The sequence below is a fragment of the Ctenocephalides felis genome, unplaced genomic scaffold, assembly GCF_003426905.1.
Source record: "Ctenocephalides felis isolate EL2017-DRISC unplaced genomic scaffold, ASM342690v1 CF-g0.4_SCAFFOLD_01492, whole genome shotgun sequence".
In the NCBI taxonomy this organism is placed as follows: domain Eukaryota; kingdom Metazoa; phylum Arthropoda; class Insecta; order Siphonaptera; family Pulicidae; genus Ctenocephalides; species Ctenocephalides felis.
The window spans coordinates 49,632,173-49,654,490 of NW_020537646.1; positions in this window are offsets into that span (position 1 = coordinate 49,632,173).

Here is a 22,318-nt window from a genome sequence, read left to right on the forward strand (position 1 = left end):
CTCCTTTATTTGTATTTTATATTTGGTTGTTTTGTTATTTAATTGTAAAATTGTGAATTGTTTATCTAATAAATCTAAATCTAAAAAATCTAACTGATGTATTGCGTAATCATTCACTGGCTTGCTAATTGTGTTATCACTAAAAATAATGATAAAATTTTTATTTTGATTTAAGTCAGCATTAAATTATGATTCAGGGCCAGCGGCGTACATAGGGGGGGGGGGAGGCGGCGGGGACGCTCCGCCCCGGGCGGCACTTATTTTGGGGCGGCATTTTTTAGTTTACTTATACATAGTTGTAAAAAGCAACTTATTCATTTCATATTTATTAACTTCCGCAGGGTAAGTTATAGTAATGGGCCGAAAATCGAAAATGAAATTTTTTGCATTTCTTTACATTTTGAAGGTTTCTGAACATTTTGGCATACCTTAGAAAAAATGGAAATGTGTGTGTATATTTTGTGTGTCCGCATTTTTTCGTTCACGCTTTCGGGTGCACGGATCAACCGATGTAAATGGTTAAAAAAACTTTCGATTCCTAATGATAGGGAGATGTGCTGATTAGTCCAGCCATTGCGGAGATACGAATCAAAGGGTACAGAAAATAGAAATCTAGTTTTTGAGAGAATGGAACATACGATTTGATTGTTCCTTAAAACTTCAATTTGTAATGACGAAGAAAAGTGGTGATTAGTTTTTGACAAAAGCAGATCCAATCGTTTCGGAGATACCAAACAAAATGTGCAAAATGTTCTACGTGGATTTTTAATTTGAATTCTGCCTAAAGTTCAAATGCTCACTTATATACTTAAAATAAATAATCTTAACTTTGTAATTCAGTTTATGTATTTCTTATAATTATTAGACAATGTCCTACATTTTAAATTTGATTGATTGAGTTTTGTTTATTTACTTTTATGTAAACATATATCAGTTACAGTATTTATAATTATCTATTTAAAAACATTTAATTTTCCTCGAATATATCATTACGGTACGGTAAAGTTCCAGCAATTTGCCTTAAGTTACAATGCCATACACCACTAATTTTCTTTCTTAAATTATAAATGATTATTATGATTGTTATTATTGTCGATATTTGATTTATATAAATTATGATTAACTATATGATTCAGAATTTTATTCCTCGGTGCATGTAAATTTATATTAGTGTAAATTTTGAATTCAAAATTATTTGTTTGTTGTTTTTTTTTTTTGAACAAAAACAACAAACAACAAACAGACAATTTTGAATTCTAATTTAAGAACAGGATAATAATTTTATTTTATTGTATTCTTTAAAATTCGTTGAATTCGTATAAACATCTTTACGGTTTTGTTCGGCGATTTTTCCTAATTTTTTTTTTATATCAGCCTATAAATGTCATTTCTTGTGAAAAGTTGATATGATTACTTTGAAGTGATATATCAATATTTTTTTTTATATATCATCAATTTTTCTTTTGAAAATCAGGGCTGGCGGAAGGCGGCGTGCTAGGTCTGCAAAGCCTTAGAGCATTATATAAATATGTTAACAAGTGCATATAAATATGTCTAAAAAAATTACTCTGTGTATTAATTAATATTAGGGTAAGCTATATATAGTAATTGCAAAAAAATCGAAAGTGAAAATTTATTTATAATTTACGTTTCAGAGGTTTCTGAATTTTGGCATACCTTAGAAAAAATGAATGTGTGTGTGTGTTCAAATACAAACATTCGTCGATGTTTGTAGGAACACGCATCAACCTATTTGAAAAAAAAACATTCGATTCGTACTGATAAGACGTGCTAATTAGTTTTTGGCAAAGGCAGGTCCAGTCGTCTCAAAGATACGGGGCAAAAAAGCCAAAAATTGTAATTTAGTTCTTGAGAGAACAAAGCGTCCGATTTAAGTAATTCAAAAAACATTTTATTTGTATTGACTAAACGAAGAACTGTTTTTGGTGGCAAGTCTAGCGGTTACAGAGATTCAATAAGAAAAAGTAAAAAAATGACATTTGGCGGTCCTAAATGATCATTAGACATATTCACGTCAAATTATCTGATATTTTTTAGAGATTTTAATAATAACAAATTTAATTTACATTTCTATAGGTTCCGTATCAATGTCTATCCGTTAGACCAGGGGTCGGCAAGCTTTTAACTGTAGTGTGCCAAGCCACTCTGCAATATGTTTTAGAGTGCCGCCTTAATTTGGAAATATATAGTTAGGTTCTAGGGGAGAAGAATTATAACCAAATTTATCTTTTAAACATATTTATTAACAAATAACATGAATTTCTAATATAAAAAGTGCCCGATTACCCCAAAGGCCCGTGAGACCCGGGCCTAGGGCGGCATAATTTAGGGGGCGGCAAATTTTTCAAAATGTAAAAATTTTAAACTCGATGAAATGACACGACAATTCATTTTAATGATAGATCCTGAAAGTTTTTTTTGTAAATTTAGAGATCATTTTCGATGAAATAGAAGGTAATGCGTTTTCTAATCAAATTTATTATTCGTGGGTGCCGCATTGATATTTTCTTGATGTATCATATTATCAACTTCAGGAAGACTAAGTTATAATAATCCTAAAAAAGCGTAAATAAAATTGTTTATATATCTCTACGCTTCAAGATCTCCTGAAGATTTTGACACGCCTTAGAAAAAATGGATGTATGCATGTGTTTATGCGGTTACAATTTTTTGCCAATTGGCATTCGGGAAGACGTGCTGATTAGTTTTTTGCAAAGACAGTTTCGGAACAGGGAGCAAAGAGTTAAAAATATGCTAATTCAATTTTTCAAAAACGAAGCGTCCGATTTGAATAATTCAATACACTTTTTACTTGTATGATGAAATAAGAACTATCGAAAATTTTGCGAAAGCATGGTCAGCGTTTTTGGTGATCTAAAAAGGTGTCATTTGGTGATAAAAATGATCATTGGCATCAAATTATTAGATTTTTTATAAAAAAATTATTAATTATTACAAATTTTGTCTTCATTATTTTAAATCATTCCGTACCAAGATTTTTAATTTTCAAAGTTTACTTCTTAGATAGTTTAAATGTCCTTTGCAAGGATCAATCGCCATGAATAATTCAAAAAATATTCGCTTGGCTTTGACCGACAGAAGCGTACTGTTTATGCAGGAAGGTTTAGCATTTTTGGAGATACAGAGCACAGAAGGTGCAAAAGTGGTCATGAAGGTTTTGAGAGTACAGATCATTCGATTAGAATGACGCAAAAAATATTTTGTTCGTGATATTTTAGTGATATGAAGAAATGATTAGTTTTCCGAAAAGGCAAGTCCACTGGTTTCAAAATTTTGAGAAAATTAAAATATCTAAAATTTTCAAATAATCGAATTATTTTAGAATTTAAAAAAAACTCGAAATTTTTGAATATCCCGGTTCTATTTATCGAGTTTAGTCCAATGTCTTTTTAATTTGTGAAATTAGTTCAGGCGTTTTTGAAAATTAAATTTTGATTTATCACATCACAAAAGCGCCTTTTAACACAAATTTTGACTATGAAGTTTTATCAAACTTTGATGAATTTTTAAAATTGTCAAATATTTTGACTCTCAATTGATATCTTTCAGAAATCTTTTTTCAATTTTAAAAATCGGTTTCTGGCTTTATTCCAGAAACGTAATATATTTGCTTTTTAACTCCCCGTAGGGCAAGTTATAGTAATCGCAAAAAAGTCAAAAATGAAAATTTTTATATATCTTTACGTTTCAGAGGTTTCTGAATATTTTGGCATACCTTAGAAAAAATGGATGTATGTGTGTGTGTGTGTGTGTGTGTGTATGTATGTATGTATGTATGTATGTATGTATGTATGTATGTATGTACGTGTGTGTATGTATGTGCGGATACAAATTTTCGTCGACGATTTCGGGAACACGGATCAACCGATTTGAATAATTCAAAAAACATTCGATTCGTATTGATAAGGAGACGTGCTGATTAGTTTTTGGCGAAGGCAGGTCTAGCCGTTCCGAAGATACAGGGCAAAAAGTGCCGAAAACGGTAACTCAGTTTTTAAGAGAACGGAGCGTTCGATTTGAATAATTCAAAAAACATTTCACTTGTGTTGACAAGATGAAGAATCGATAAAATTTTCATGATGGTAGGTCGAGCGGTTTCGGAGATATGGAGGAAAAAGTAAAAAAATGAGCCATTTGGCGGTCAAAAATGATCCTTAGACATATGCACATCAAATTATCAGATATTTTATAGAGATTTTAACAATCAGTATACATTTTGTTAACATTCCTATAGGTTCCGTACCAATGCTTATGCGTTAGACAGCAACGCGGCGCTTACGCGCTTTATATTTTGTCCCTATGCAGCTAAAGCAGTACGATTGCTTTGAAAAAAAAGTTCAGATCTTCCACAATATGTCAAAATAAAGAGAAAAAAATTATATTTCAAAAAAAAAAAAAAATTTTTTTTTCAAAAAAAAAGTAATTTTTTGTCCAATTTATAGTTTCTCAAAAATCTTATTTTTTCAAAGTAAATTTTTTTCAAAAATGTTAATCGTTTTTAAAAAAATAATAATTTTTGGTACGGGAAGTTCCAGCAATTTGCCTTAAGGCACGATGCCTTAATTGCCTTAAAACAGAATTCCACTTACAGCTAGTTTATGCTAATTTCAAACAACCGGCTCGTCCGATCGTCCCGCAAACCTAATCAGTCCGGCAGGTTTTTACCAAAAACTAATGAATACGATTTCCAACCAAGATTTTTCGAATGGTTTTTGAATTTTTAAAATCGACTTAAAATTGTGGGCTAAAACTTTGACGAATTTTTTCTCTCTTTTACTAATTACAAAAAAATTTTGGTCGACCGTTAAACCTGCCTTCCCATAAATTTAGGTAATTATTCATACTTTTAGTACAAATAATTTTTTTTTTTAATTATTCGGAAACCAGCCTCTCGGTTCTTTCAAAAACTGAATTGCAATTTTTGCACTTTTGTTCTGTATTTTCTAAACGGCTAAACCTGTCTCAGCGAAAAACTAATCAGAACTTTCTTATCTATGAGAATAAAACATACATACATATACACACATCAATTTTTTTAAGGTATTCTAAAATGTTTAGAAATGTCTGAAACGTAAAAATATGCAAAAAATTTCATTTTCGATCTTTTGCGATTACTATAACTTACGAGTACTTTACGCAAAATTAAAAGTTGTATTTAAGTAATTTAGAATAAAATTATAGTTTAATTAAAAAAGTAAAAAATTGTCTATTAAAAAGGGCCTGATCAGATAGGGCCTAGGGTGGCAGAAAGCTTAATCCGCCACTGAATATAAACTAAACAACTTTAATGCGAACCTTGTGCCTGCACATTTTTCCTTAACATTTCAATATCTGGGGTATAATTTGTAACTTTTAATTTCACACAAGATACTGAATGTTTAGTTGTTGTGATGTGAGAAAAAAGCTGAAAGGAGAGCGCATACAATTTTCTTTAAACAATTAAATCTTTTTCGGCAATGTCATTCAACAATTTAATATGGCTGTCGATTATTCCATAGCGTCATCTTCCAGATTTATTTGTAATTCCTTCAAAATATAGGCACATAAGCTTCAAAGTCTTTGCATCTTCTGGAAAATTCATCTTTAAGTACTTCAACGTAGATTGAATTACATTAGCGAGCTACGTTATAAAAATAATTATAGTTAAACATTTTCCCTTATTTAAAAATCACTCAATATTTGCGATTTTCCTGATTACTTTATAGAGTGCCATTCAGAACCCCATCGCGTCCCAAGTCTGGCACGCGTGCCGCAGGTTGCCGATGCCTGCGTTAGACTGCAACGCGACGCTTACGCGCTTCAATATTTCGGGTCCAATACAGCTGCGCAGCGCGATTGATTTGAAAAAAGTTACAAATTTTCAAAAAAATTCAAAATAAAAAAAAACTACTTTTTAAAAAAAGTAAATTTTTTTCAAAATTTTCGAAATTTTCAAAAATATATTTTTTTCAGATTGCAAAAAATTTTAAATCTTTTTTAAAAATTTTATGTTTCGGTACGGGAAGTGCCAGAAATTTGCCTTAAGGCACGATGCCTTGCACCACTAGTTTATTTGTATTAATTTATGAAAACTACTATTTAACTGACTTAGAATTGAAAGGGCGGCAATCTGGAGATCGCCCCGGGCGGCAAAAGTTCTAGGTACGCCACTGTTCAGGGCCGACAGTGACAAAGTCGGCATCTAAAGAAATTAAAATTTTTTTTTTTACTAAAATGGAATTTGTAATATTGTTAACTAATGTATTATAAAATTGTTTATATCATAAATGTTTCGATAATTTTGACCAAAATATTATCTTTATATATTTCAGTGTCAATGTTAATCTTTTATTTATATATATATATATATATATATATATATATATATATATATATATATATATCAATTTGAGTTTGATATTCGAGCGTAACATCAATAAAAATAGTATGAGAGTTTTTTTAAAAGTTTATTTATTTAAAATCCATACGTTTCGGCTAGCATCTTAGCCATCATTCAGTGGTAATCAAATTAACTATAAATTGAAATTAAATAAATTATATGAAAGGAAATTTCATGGAAAAACAGTAATAATAATAATAATAATAATAAAACACTTACAATTTTGTATCCTAATATAGTATATGAAACCATTATTAGTCCATGGTATGAGTATGTGCACATTGATAAGATATATATTTTTTAACAAAAACATCACAATTGGTAAAACACACTAATAACCATGATAACTTAACAAGATGTCGAGACTATGTATTTACTCTTCGGGGTTTAGGATAGGAATGTCACATTTTTCTCAAAGCAGTTTTTAGCATGTGTTGATATTTTTTTGAAAAATTTAAAAAGCGATGGGATTTTGTTATTTTTTAAGAAATTTTGACACGCTATTAAGAAACCACGTATTCGTTTCGTTCAGGGCCGTATTGTCAAAGCGTTTGTTTATGACTCTGTCATTATGTAATTGCAAAAACAACCCCTCAGCGAATCTTCTTTTAATTGTATTCTCTTCAAAATGTAAAATTTTAGGGTTGAAAAAATCGATATTATGATTTAAATTTTTAATATGCTCAGTTAACATCGTTTTAAATTGCTTAGGATTTTTTGAGTTATTTTTGTGTTGATGAAGGCGTTTACTCAGGTTTTGGCTAGTTAAAACTAGTCTCGACATCTTGTTAAGTTATCATGGTTATTAGTGTGTTTTACCAATTGTGATGTTTGTGTTAAAAAATATATATCTTATCAATGTGCACATACTCATACCATGGATTAATAATGGTTTCATATACTATATTAGGATACAAAATTGTAAGTGTTTTATTATTATTAATATTATTACTGTTTTTCCATGAAATTTCCTTTCATATAATTTATTTAATTTCAATTTATAGTTAATTTGATTACCACTGAATGATGGCTAAGATGCTAGCCGAAACGTATGGATTTTAAATAAATAAACTTTTAAAAAAACTCTCATACTATTTTTATTGATGTTACGCCCGAATATTAAACTCAAATTAAACATATATATCAACATCAAATTCAAGACTATTCAAAAAAAAAAAATATATATATATATATATATATATATATATATATTCAATAGATAAGTCCTGGATTTTTTCAATATATTGATTGTTTCTTTTCCGAACAGTAAATCCAATAATAAAAAACAATTTGTTTTTTGAAGATGTTTAATAACGACGTTTCGGAACTAGGTACGTTCCATCATCAGGTTTATTCTGTCAAATACAATGTTTTTTAAAAATATTGATTAACATTAATTAATGATGGTCAATACAGATTAATTAGAAATTTTTTTATAAAGGAATGGATTATGTACCGGGGTAAAGAGTAATAAGAATTAACTAAAAAAGGTTTTATATAAAATTGAGAAGCAAAATTTATTTACCTGTAATAATTTATATATCCATATCACTAATATTTCTTTTGTTAAAAACACTCGATTTTTTGGATGATATTTGTAGATGTTACGACTACACAAGACTTAAACACACTGATATGGAGTTCTGTCGGCCAGATGTAAGGGACAACGTACGGAATTCTTGGCAAAAATGATTTTTGATGGCTCTTGTATTGGTAATTTACGAAAAAAGAGGAAATATTGCTTTAGTAAATGTTGAGAAATATTATGTATATATACAGTGGCGTAACTATAGGGTGGCGTGGGTGGCAAAATGCCACGGGCCCCCGGCCCAAGAGGACGCGTGCTCAGAAATATTGTTTTTATATTATACTCTAATACTTCATTTCACTTGAAAAGTATGTTTTCGTAAGAATCGGGGGCCTTAACTACCGCCGTATCAGCCGTATCAAATATACGTCCGTAAGAAACATTAATAATATAAAAAAATCATGAAAAACGAATTAATCATGAAAACTTCGTTCAATCAAATTTAATGTCGTTAAAAAAGTACGCGAGGAATGTAAGATTATTATTTGAAAGAGTTTTATTTTGTCCAGGCCACAGGGGCCCCAAATACGCGTAAAAAAAGTACGCGGGGAATGTAAGATTATTATTTGAAAGAGTTTTAATTTGTCCAGGCCACGGGGGCCCCAAATACGCGTAAAAAAAGTACGCGGGGAATGTAAGATTATTATTTGAAAGAGTTTTATTTTGTCCAGGCCACAGGGGCCCCAAATACGCGTAAAAAAAGTACGCGGGGAATGTAAGATTATTATTTGAAAGAGTTTTATTTTGTCCAGGCCACAGGGGCCCCAAATACGCGTAAAAAAAGTACGCGGGGAATATAAGATTATTATTTGGAAGAGTTTTATTTTGTCCAGGCCACGGGGGCCCCAAATACGCGTAAAAAAAGTACGCGGGGAATGTAAGATTATTATTTGAAAGAGTTTTATTTTGTCCAGGCCACAGGGGCCCCAAATACGCGTAAAAAAAGTACGCGGGCAATGTAAGATTATTATTTGAGAGAGTTTTATTTTGTCCAGGCCACGGGGGCCCCAAATACGCGTAAAAAAAGTACGCGGGGAATGTAAGATTATTATTTGAAAGAGTTTTATTTTGTCCAGGCCACAGGGGCCCCAAATACGCGTAAAAAAGTACGCGGGGAATGTAAGATTATTATTTGAATGAGTTTTATTTTGTCCAGGCCACGGGGGGCCCAAATACGCGTAAAAAAAATACGCGGGGAATGTAAGATTATTATTTGAAAGAGTTTTATTTTGTCCAGGCCACAGGGGCCCCAAATACGCGTAAAAAAAGTACGCGGGGAATGTAAGATTATTATTTGAAAGAGTTTTATTTTGTCCTGGCCACGGGGGACCCAAATACGCGTAAAAAAAGTACGCGGGGAATGTAAGATTATTATTTCAAAGAAGTTTATTTAGTTAAATTGTTGTTTTTATTTCATTCTAAATTTATGCATATTTTAAATAGGTTTCTTCACCAAAAAAGGCCAGCGAGTATATGACGAATATGAAGTTTTTAAAAAGTATTAAAAAGGATTAGATTGTTGAGAAAACACGTGAAAAATTGATTGTTAATGTTAGGTTATGTAATAATTATTTTCAACCCCAAAGTACTATGTTCTTTCTCTATTGAATTTAGTCATAAAAAAATCCTTTCTATAGTTCATGTATTACAATGTTCAAACACAAAAATTTTATCTTTGATTTTCAAAACAAACTAGTAATTGTACTTTTAAATTATTAATTTTGACTTATAATTATTTTTATTTTTATGTTTTTTGTACTTATACATTTTAATTCTTTTTTTAATTTTTGTATACATACATTTTGAATAATTTCTTAAATTAAAACCATAAAATATGAATAAGTCAAAGTAGATTTACTCATTTTCAATACAATTCATTACAAATCGTGGATATATATAACATTTAAATGAATACGTTGAAAAATTTCGAGTTTTTTTAAACTAAATTAAAACCACTTGATTTTACTGATAGGAGGGCCCCATCAAAAAAATTTGCCACGGGCACCGGATGGCCTAGTTACGCCACTGGATATATATATACATGCACATGCATATGCACACCTACATACTCATACATACATATGCACATATCTATATATTAATGTATCTACAATTATATACATGAACATATACGCAAGTGCATGTATATAGTGTACACACAAAAACATATATATATAATGAATGGTAGAGTCTTGGATTTGTGTATATTTTGTAGAGTTTCGAACAAGAATCCAAAAATAATACAAAATAAAAAACAAGAAAAGTTTTTAAAAAAACAATTTCTTTATTTAATTATTTGTTTATTGTCGACGTTTCGGAACTAGATACGTTCCATCTTTAGGACATCTGTCAAGAAACATGATCTTGATGAGATTTTAGCAAACAATATGTTTAGGAAAAGAAAATAGATTTTTCTTAAATAATGAATTAATTGCAAAAAAAATATAATAATGTACAGAAATATGATAATATGTTCAAAATGAAAATGATAAAAATGATAAAAATAAATGAGTGGATTATCAGAACAGGATATTAAACATAATAGAAAATTTTTTGAAAGTTATGGAAATTTTTTAAGAAAAGGTTAATGACAAAGTTGAATTAATTACCTGTAGGTTTGAATATTTGTTAGCACTTTTTCACTAAACAAGCTTTTTTAACAAAAATGAATTTGTGAGTTAATTTTCCGCCGAATAATTAGATTTTGTAAATCAAAATTACTAAAAGATTTGTCTTTTTTAAAATTATTATTTGAAAACACAAATAATATTGTTCTCTGGATGTTGTTCGATTGGCTTTCGAAAATTAACTAATTGAAACTGGTGTGTCCTTTGTAACACGTGTAAACACTTGAACGAGACATGTGAGATTGTATGTGTGTGTTTTTATATGTTAGGGTGTGAATACTTAAATTGTTGATCTTAAAAGGAAGTCGATATTAATTGTTTGTCAAAAAGTGTAAAAAATTTAAATATGAATCATGTAATAGGTTGTGATCTGATCTAATGTTGACACTGTTAGAAACATTTATGAGAATGAGACAACTCTCCGCGAATAACCTTCTAAAGATGCAACTTTCATGATATAAAATCTTTGGAGTGAAATTAAATGAATGGGCGTTTTCTATAGAGTGTTGTACTAGGGTACTTTTGAAATTTTTTTGTTTATGGTGGACCACACTTATTTCATGTTGTCTCATTCTCTTGTGTACATATTGGGAGGTTTGTCCAATATATTGAAAAGCACAGTCATTACAAGAAACAGAATATACTACATTAGTATTGAGATTGGATGGGGTAGGGGATTTAATGTTCGTAAAGAATTGGTTGAAGGAGTGTAAGGATGAGCTTGATACTAAAATGTTTTCTTCTAACAAAATTTTGGCAAAATAATAATATAAATCTTCAACGTATGGTATGCTGCAGTAAATAAGATTGGTGTTTTTGATGTTAGTACTGGTATTGGGAGAATTAATTTGTGTTTTTAAGAAAGTTCGTCTTTTTTGAATAACTGAATGAATGAGATTTTTTGGGTAACCATTTTCAATTAGAGTTATTTTTACTAGGGATAAATTTTGTGGATGGAAAGTTTGGTGAGACAACAAAATAGCATGGTCTGTAAGGGAAATAATAGTGTTTATCTTATAGTTTCTGGGACAGTATGAGGAATAGTGTAAGTATCTACCCGACCATGTAGTTTTTCTATACCAATTTGTTCAAATAAAGTTATTAGTGTTGTAAACGGATACATCCAAGAAATTAAGTCTGTTGTTATTTTGTAGTTCATGTGTGAAAATTATATTATTGTTAAAATTATTGAAGAGATCTAGTACTGTGTTTATATAATTTTTGTTAATGATAAAAAAAGTGTCATCTACATATCTAATATAAAAGTTAATTTGAAATTTTAAAGTTGAGAAAACGGAAATTTCTAGTGTTTGTAAAACTAAGTCGATGATTCCGGGAGATAAGGGACATCCCATAGCTGCGCCTTTAATTTGAGAATAAAAGTTGTCTTGGCAATGGAAATAGGAGTAATTTAAAATAGTGTTGATAATATGAGTGAAGACTGTTTTCGGAAAGTCAGTAAAGTTGCAAATTGCGTGCCAACGTTTATCGATTGAGTTTAGGATTAATTCATGTGGGACACATGTAAAAAGGTTGACCACATCTAAGCTTAGAAATAAGTGATTTTCAGGGATGTTGCGGTTATTAATTAAATTCACAAATTGGTACGAATTTGCAACTTTACTGACTTTCCGAAAACAGTCTTCACTCATATTATCAACACTATTTTAAATTACTCCTATTTCCATTGCCAAGACAACTTTTATTCTCAAATTAAAGGCGCAGCTATGGGATGTCCCTTATCTCCCGGAATCATCGACTTAGTTTTACAAACACTAGAAATTTCCGTTTTCTCAACTTTAAAATTTCAAATTAACTTTTATATTAGATATGTAGATGACACTTTTTTTATCATTAACAAAAATCATATAAACACAGTACTAGATCTCTTCAATAATTTTAACAATAATATAATTTTCACACATGAACTACAAAATAACAACAGACTTAATTTCTTGGATGTATCCGTTTACAACACTAATAACTTTATTCGAACAAATTGGTATAGAAAAACTACATGGTCGGGTAGATACTTACACTATTCCTCATACTGTCCCAGAAACTATAAGATAAACACTATTATTTCCCTTACAGACCATGCTATTTTGTTGTCTCACCAAACTTTCCATCCACAAAATTTATCCCTAGTAAAAATAACTCTAATTGAAAATGGTTACCCAAAAAATCTCATTCATTCAGTTATTCAAAAAAGACGAACTTTCTTAAAAATACAAATTAATTCTCCCAATACCAGTACTAACATCAAAAACACCAATCTTATTTACTGCAGCATACCATACGTTGAAGATTTATATTATTATTTTGCCAAAATTTTGTTAGAAGAAAACATTTTAGTATCAGGCTCATCCTTACACTCCTTCAACCAATTCTTTACGAACATTAAATCCCCTACCCCATCCAATCTCAATACTAATGTAGTATATTCTGTTTCTTGTAATGACTGTGCTTTTCAATATATTGGACAAACCTCCCAATATGTACACAAGAGAATGAGACAACATGAACTAAGTGTGGTCCACCATAAACAAAAAAATTTCAAAAGTACCCTAGTACAACACTCTATAGAAAACGCCCATTCATTTAATTTCACTCCAAAGATTTTATATCATGAAAGTTGCATCTTTAGAAGGTTATTCGCGGAGAGTTGTCTCATTCTCATAAATGTTTCTAACAGTGTCAACATTAGATCAGATCACAACCTATTACATGATTCATATTTAAATTTTTTACACTTTTTGACAAACAATTAATATCGACTTCCTTTTAAGATCAACAATTTAAGTATTCACACCCTAACATATAAAAACACACACATACAATCTCACATGTCTCGTTCAAGTGTTTACACGTGTTACAAAGGACACACCAGTTTCAATTAGTTAATTTTCGAAAGCCAATCGAACAACATCCAGAGAACAATATTATTTGTGTTTTCAAATAATAATTTTAAAAAAGACAAATCTTTTAGTAATTTTGATTTACAAAATCTAATTATTCGGCGGAAAATTAACTCACAAATTCATTTTTGTTAAAAAAGCTTGTTTAGTGAAAAAGTGCTAACAAATATTCAAACATACAGGTAATTAATTCAACTTTGTCATTAACCTTTTCTTAAAAAATTTCCATAACTTTCAAAAAATTTTCTATTATGTTTAATATCCTGTTCTGATAATCCACTCATTTATTTTTATCATTTTTATCATTTTCATTTTGAACATATTATCATATTTCTGTACATTATTATATTTTTTTTGCAATTAATTCATTATTTAAGAAAAATCTATTTTCTTTTCCTAAACATATTGTTTGCTAAAATCTCATCAAGATCATGTTTCTTGACAGATGTCCTGAAGATGGAACGTACCTAGTTCCGAAACGTCGACAATAAACAAATAATTAAATAAAGAAATTGTTTTTTTAAAAACTTTTCTTGTTTTTTATTTTGTATTATTTTTGGATTCTTGTTCGAAACTCTACAAAATATATATATAAGCACATATATGGATGTGCATATATTATAACACATATACATGTATATATATACATATTCAAAAATTATTAGGATTAATTGTTTTTAATCAGGTTTAAAAAATTTAGATATGAGTCATGAATGATATTGTAATCTGATCTTTTATTAACACTATTTGACGAATTCAAATAGATAAAACTGCTTTCAGAAAAAAGTCTTTTAAAAGTACAATCCTCTCTATATAAAATATTGGGTTCAAAGGTAAAATTATGTGAGTTTTCGATGGAATGTTGGACAAGAGTGCTTTGGAAATTTCGGCTTTTATGATGAGTGACGCTTAATTCATGTTGTCTCATTCTCTTATGAATGTATTGTGATGTTTGGCCAATGTATTGTTTTTGACAATTTTTGCAAGAGATGGAATAAACTATGTTAGTATTGAATTTAGGAGGGGTGGTGGATTTAATTTTTGAAAACATTTCTTTAAAAGAATATAGAGCTGTTCCTGAAATAAAAATATTTTCTTCTTTGAGTAATTTGGCAAAATAATCAAATAAGCCTTCAATGTAAGGCATGCTGTGAAAAGTTGGTTTAATATTGTTGTCTTGGAATAACTTGGAGATGGATTGATAATTGTTACTTTTATGATAGGAAAGTCTTTTATTGGTAATGGAATTGATGAGGGTGAGGGGATATCCGTTTTCTAATAAAGTTTTAGTTACTAATGTTGTGTTTTGGGTATGAAAAGAAGAGTGAGACAACATGATTGCGTGGTCTATCAAAGAAATGATTGTATTGACTTTATAATTTTTGGGACAATATGACGCGTAATGAAGGTATCTTCCTGACCATGTAGGTTTTCTGTACCAATTTGTGCAAATAATGTTGTCAATTTTGTGTACAGTCACGTCTGAAAAGTTCAATTTGTTGTCGATTTGTGTTTCATGTGTGAACTGAATGCTCTTATTATAATTGTTAAAGATATCGAGTATCATATCTGATTGTTCTTTGTCTATTATAAAAAAAAGTGTCATCTACATATCTAACATAAAAATATATTTGGAAATTTAATGTGGAGAAAACAGAAATTTCAAGGGTTTGTAAAACTAGGTCTATAATGCCAGGGGATAATGGGCAACCCATAGCAGTACCTTTGATTTGTAGATAAAAATTATTGAAACAATTAAAATAAGAGCAATTCAGGACAGTGTTAATGATGTGTTTGAAAGTAGTTATAGGAAAGTCGGTGTAGTTACAAATAGTGGGCCAGCGTTTTTCAATTGGATCAAGTATTAAATCATGGGGAACACATGTGAAAAGGTTAATTACATCAAGGCTTAGAAAAATTTGATCGTCCGTAATGTTTCAGTCTTTGATTAGATCCACAAATTGGTAAGAGTTCTTTACATAGTGAGGAGAGGAAATTGTGACATTTTTTAAAATATTGGCAATGTGTTTAGCGATATTATAGAATGGGGAGCCAACGTAGGATACAATGGGTCTAAAGGAGCATTCAGGTTTGTGGACTTTGGGGAGACAATACATTTTTGGGAAAATAGGATGTTGTACTTTTAAATAATAGGCAAATTTGTCAGAAATGAATTTTTTATTTTTTAATTCATTAATTAATTTAATTGATTGTCTAGAAAACTGTTGTGTTGGATTGTAAGTAGTATCATCTTCTAGCATTCGTAATGTTGTGTTAGTATAAAATTCATTGTCAAGGATTACCGTCATATTGCCTTTATCTGCTGGACAAACAATTATATTATTAGATTTAATAAATATTTTGGTCTCCGCTATATCTTTGTGTAATCTTTTTAGATGAATATGTTCGAAGCTATTATCAACTTTTTTTAAATGTTTAACTAGTTTTTCACTAGTCAGTCTCAATGTTCCTGATATTGTATTCTATGTTACTTAAAATTTTTATGAAGTCATTATTTCTGTATTTACTAGGTGCGTAATTGAATTTTGGACCGAGTGCTAAAATGTATTGGATATTTTCTGGAATGACTATATTGGTTTTATTTATTAGCCATTTGTCTATCGAAAATTTAGAAACATGAAATGGATAATTTTTTTAATGGATTTACTGTTCGGAAAAGAAACAATCAATATATATATATATATAGTTGTCAAATATCTCCCTTCCGCCTTTTTGTATTATAAACCAAGAGCAAAAAAGCGGAAGGGAGATATTTGACAACCTAATATATATATATATATATATATATATATATATATATATATGATTAATAATATATTTTTTTTACTTTTGTGCTGTAAGCGTCTCCTACAACTAAGCATCGCCCCCTAAATGCTCCAAAGCCCATCACCGCCCCTCTGGATTGCCGCCGCGCCCCCAGGGCGCTTGCATCCGCTTTGACAACCACTGATTTACGGCAAAAAATCTGTGCAAAAAATTTACACACACACACATATATACTTTTCCCAAGTTTGGTCTCATTCGATTCAGAATGGCTTGAAACATCGAGAAAACATAAAATTAGCGAATTGGATTTTTTATGAAAACATAAACTTCTTCGGGAAGTTAAAAATATAATTCAGATCGTTTTTGTAATACCATTACAGCGGCAGACTCAAATGAACGAAGGCTAGAAATCGAAAAAAATATACATAAAACAAACGAAGACATAGAATTGTTATTTAACCTACCGTAGGGAAAGTTATATCAATCGCAAATAAAATTTTTTATATATCTTTACATTTCAATGGTTTCTGAATATTTTGGCTTACCTTAGTAAAAATGAATGTATGTGCATGTGTGTGTGTTGTGTTTGTGTGTGTGTTGTGTATGTGTGTGTGTATGCGTATGTGTGTGTGCGGATACAAATTTTCGTCGACGATTTTGGGAAAGATATGGGGCAAAAAGTGCCAAAATCGGTAACTAAGTTTTTAAGAGAACGGAGCGTCCTATTTTAATAATTCAAAAAACATTTTATTTAGGTTATGGACTTTCAATAAAAATAAGTTAAAAAATTGCCATTTGGCGGTCAAAAATGTTTATTCGACATATGTACATCAAATTTTCAGATATTTTATAGAGATTTTAATAATGTGTACCCATTGTGTGTAAACTTTTTTGGGTTCCGTACCAAGATTTTTAACTTCCAGTAGGGTAGTTATAGTAATGGGCCAAAAATGGAAAATGAAATTTTTTGCATTTCTCGACGTTTTGAAGGTGTCTGAACATTTTGGCATACCTCAGAAAAAATTGATGTGTGGGTGTGTGTGTTTTGTATGCATTTTTTCGTCCACGTTTTTGGGCGAACAGATCAAACGATTTGAATGATTCAGAAAACATTTGATTCCTATTGATAGGGAGATGTGCTGATTCGTTTTCGGCAAAGGCAGGCCCAGCCATTTTGAAAATACAGAGCTCGGTGTGGTACGTACTGAAATTATTTAAATTTGTTATATATTACTATAATTTTATATATAAAAATGGACCTCTCGATCAAATGATTCGGTAAAACTCAAAAACGGCGATTTGGTTAGTCTTAGTCTTGAAAAATTCGTGCGAATCGAGAGATGGTCGGAAAGGTGAGATAATATTTCAAACTCGCGTAGAAACTTTACATTTTTAATTTGAAAATTTTTGTAGAAGCGTAATTTAAATAAAACAGTGGACGATGGCTAATACGTGAAATGTCAAACGTTTTTGACAGATGATAATCAATTACGTTTAATATGATGTTTTACGTGAATATCACTTAATTGTGATTAAATAGTAGTTAGTAGTTTTGTTCGTACTTTTATTTATATACAAAAACGTTAGTAAACGGGCTGCAAGTGTTACTAGAGACTCAAAATATCAACTTTTTTGAAATGTTAATATGAAAATGCACTTTTTGGCATATTTTTCTCAAACACGGTGCTCTGAATAATCTCATTTGTATAATTATATACTCATTGGTATTTATAAAACATTTTAAAATTTTAAAGGTTATATTATTCTTTATTTATGTTATTCAAATTCAGAACCTAAATTTGGTATCGATCAAATGAACATTTTGTCGAATAACATTTTACCAGTTATAATTTCACAGAATTTATCGAAGAATAGATAGTAATATATGAAGTTCCGGGGTTAATATGGTCTACCACCGATGTGTCAAAAAGTAGTAAAGTTAAGCATTGTTTAACAACAATATTTGAAAGTAGAGGAAAAAAGATGTATAACCAGCTATAACCTTGATCTGAAAACGGTAATCTTTGAAATGGGGGAGATAAACGGTAATCTTTAAAAATCCATAATAAAAGTATTTTCTCTGTTGGTAGTTTTTTAGCATTAGTTAAAAATGTAATTATTTTGCAAAATACCTCTAAAATTATAATAAGGTTTTAAACCTTTTTGCGACCTGCGCGTTTCAAGTTACCCCGCCTATAGCGTAAAAAGGTCTAGATAACAAATTTTTGAAAGACATCAAAAAAGCACATTTCTACAATGATGAAGTAGAAGGCAGTTTACTGAACGTAGTAAGATAATTATTACCCCTGTTTAGAGTTGTGAATTTGAAATCTTTCAGCACATGAAATCTTACACAAATTCATGAAGGTATGAACACATTCGTAGTTCACCAAAACTGGATAAGAGTCATCTGGCATAATCATCGAAGTTAGTAAAACTTTATACGAACTTGTCTATGAAGTACTTCGGACAGTTGGGTCGATGAGAGCAGTTGATTTAAGAGTGCAGGATTGAATTGCCTGAATCTTCATAAGAGCTTACTGTTTGATTGACTAGAGTCGATGACGACAACTTGGATGAAGTTTATAAATCGAGATCTAAAAACAACATACAATCCAGATCTAGTTCCAAAGTCTCATCAAAAGACGATTTGGTGAGTTAAAAGACAAGGAGAAGTTAATTTGTGATTCCAGTGAATTTTTTGGTGTCAGCAATAACCCGAGGTCTGGATATATAGAATGAGTATGCCAACGGAAGTCTGGTGTCATGGCTAGAGTAAATGCGTTAACCCGAAATGACCCGAGGACTGAGCGAACATTTTAAGTAGCCAACAGAAGACCAGTGATTAGGTCGTTGCACAAAAGTCTATATTTTCTTTCAATTCTTGATCTTCCTATCTTCATTGTAGATGTCATAGGTCACCAGTATAAAATTATATAAATTGATAGAAATACTTGGCAAAATGCCGCTTACGCCCAATTTGGTATCCAATAATTCAGAATGACTTGATGATGAACTTTAAGTTCTTAATTCGAATACGGTAATTAATTTTTAAATGAAATTAGGTTTTGAAATGCTATTTACAACTATGAAACCGTTGCCGGTTCCGCGAATTGGGGACCGGCTTCAGCACCTGTGCCAGAACCGGAACCGCGCTGGGACCGGGTCCGGTTCACAGGTCTGCTAGTTATAAGAAAAAAATGTTTCATAATGTTTTGCAAAAAAGCAAATAATTTTCAAGTTACTGGCTACTGAAAATTTGTTTGTTTTTTCGTTTTTTATATATTTTTTTGCAAATATTTCCAAAAATATACATTTTAACAAAAATCATATAATATACAAAATTATATCTCTATATATAATCTCCTTATATTATTAATTATATATCTATAATCTCCTTATGTGTTAATAAATAAATGTAGTTATATGCATCCTTCATTGCTTGTATAGTTGAATGAGTTGCTGTGTCTCTTGTAAAATCATTTATTCGTTTAGAAACAAAAATGACTCGATGTATGGATTTTAGACTGGTATTAATTGTCGTTACTCTATACTAAGTAAATATTACTTATGTAATTATTGTTTCAGGAATTTATAAATTTCTCATAGGCGTTTCTCAGTGTTAAAACCAACTTTTCTTCGATATTTTGGTTTTCCATTCCATATCTCGACAGGCTGTCGGCGACGACGTTGGCTTTTCCAGGTTTGAACCGGACATCAAAGTCGTATTCGTCCATCGCAAGTTTCCACCGAATATGCCTAGCGGTAGGCTCCTTGCAATTGTAGAGGTATGTTAGCGGCTGGTGATCCATGTAAATCAGGAATTTGTGTCCGTACAAATAAGGTCTGAATTGTCGTACACTCCAAATAATAGCTAATAATTCCTTATCAATTGTGGCATAGTTCTGTTTATGCTTGTTGAGTTGTCGGGATGACAACTCTCCTGTAGACTCTTCCTGCGCTAACACGGTTCCACTTGCCTCTCCGCTAGCATCGGTTGTCAAGATGAATGGTTTTTCAAAATCAGGATACGGTAGTATGGGCGCACTAGAAATTGCACTCTTGAGAGTATTAAATGATATTTCCTCTCGAGGACCACCCCATTTCCATGCCTCATTTTTCTTAATAACACATTCAATAGATTTGCTTTTTTATATAATATTTGATTCAACTTTATATAATAACCGACTAAACCTAGAAACATTTTTGTTTCTATGGGGTTTATAGATGCAGAAAAGTTCTGGACAGCCGGTACCTTTTCAGGATCGAGTGTGACGACTTTTTCTGATATAACATGCCCAAGATACGTTAACTCACGCCTCAGACTCACCATACGTTAACTCACCTTTTATTGGCTGGAGTTTGAGATTATAGCTGCGCAACTGTTCCAAAACATTGCGCAGCCGAGAATTATGCTCATGAAGAGTCTTAACATAAAAGATAATATCATCCATGTACACTTATCCCTTGAATCCTTCAACACCGGCCAAAACCATGTTAGTCAACCAATGTAACATGCTAGGTGCATTTTTAAGACCAAATGGCATACGTTTGTATTGAAACTTTTTCCCTACAGCTGTAAAGGCTGTATTCGTTTGATCCTTCTCGTCTAATTCTACCCTATGGAATCCGCTAGCTAAATCTAGAGTAGAAAAAAAACTAGAATTTCCTAGTTGATCCAAGATTTCGGCTATATTTGGTACGGGTTAAGTGTCGCTGAATGTAATTTCATTCAGTTTTCTAAAGTCGACACAGACGCGCCGACTCCTTCAATATCATGCTTCTTTGGAACAACCAGAAGCGGAAAATTCCATGGGCTTTCGTCGGAAGCTTCAATTATATCGTTTTTGAGCAAATCATCCATTTGCGTTTTAATTTCAATCTGCTGGGCCTGAGGAAGCCTATATTGTTTTATATAAATAAGTTTTGCATCATTAGTCATAATAGCATGCTTTATTGAACTAGTACAAGTTAGTTTATCACCTTCCAGATAAAATAAATCGTAGAATTTGCGGTCATAATCGTAGAATTTGCGGTCATAATCGCAATTCACATTTAGTTTTAATATTTTATAATCGTCAAGTGGATACAGATTCGGTAAAAATAATTTATCAGTGATTGTTACTTCCTCATCGTTAGTGTTTAATATATGAATAAAAAGTCTTTTATTAGAAGGTTTTAAAATACAATTGGCAACATAAACTCCCTAAGGATTTCAGCCGATTCGCAGAATAGTGCACCTACTTTATCGGTCGTAAAGGAAACTGTCGTTTCTGTCCTGGGAATTACATGAGTCTTTGTTAAGTCATCTATCAATTTTATATTCGAAATATTAGCTGAATTGTCAATCGTGAGTTCACTAGCCCTACGATGACTATTATTGGGTTTTACTAACCTATTTTAATACTTTACAGTTTTAACAGAAGCAGAAGTCACAAAAGCGTTAGGATACTCTAGTATTTCAGTAGTGCTAACAGTGCTACCAATGCTAGCTGTCTTTGATAATTTGTTTAAACAAAAATTAAGCCGACTAGGTTTCTATTTATAAATTTTCTTAATGTCACGGTATTTACTTTATAATTATTTATACAGGTGGGTCCTTGATTTTTGACACACCTGATGACGCCTATTCGTTTTTTGGATTATTAGCGGTTGACACGCGATTTGTCGACGGTGATCTCGGACTGGGTTGCGCTAGATTGCTGCGTCGAACATCGCTTCGTCTGTCAGTTTGGGGTTCTTCAACCTGGTCATCTGCGTTGAATATGGTTCTTCGCCGACAGTTTGATATTGAATGACCCTTCATTTGACACATTTTACAAAGACGAGACGAGTGTCGAGTATTTTTTAACTTCCCGTAGGGTAAGTTATTGTAATGGGCCGAAAATCGGAATTGAAATTTTTTACATTTCTCGACGTTTTGAAGGTTTCTGAACATTTTGGCATACCTCAGAAAAAATGGATGTGTGTGTGTGTG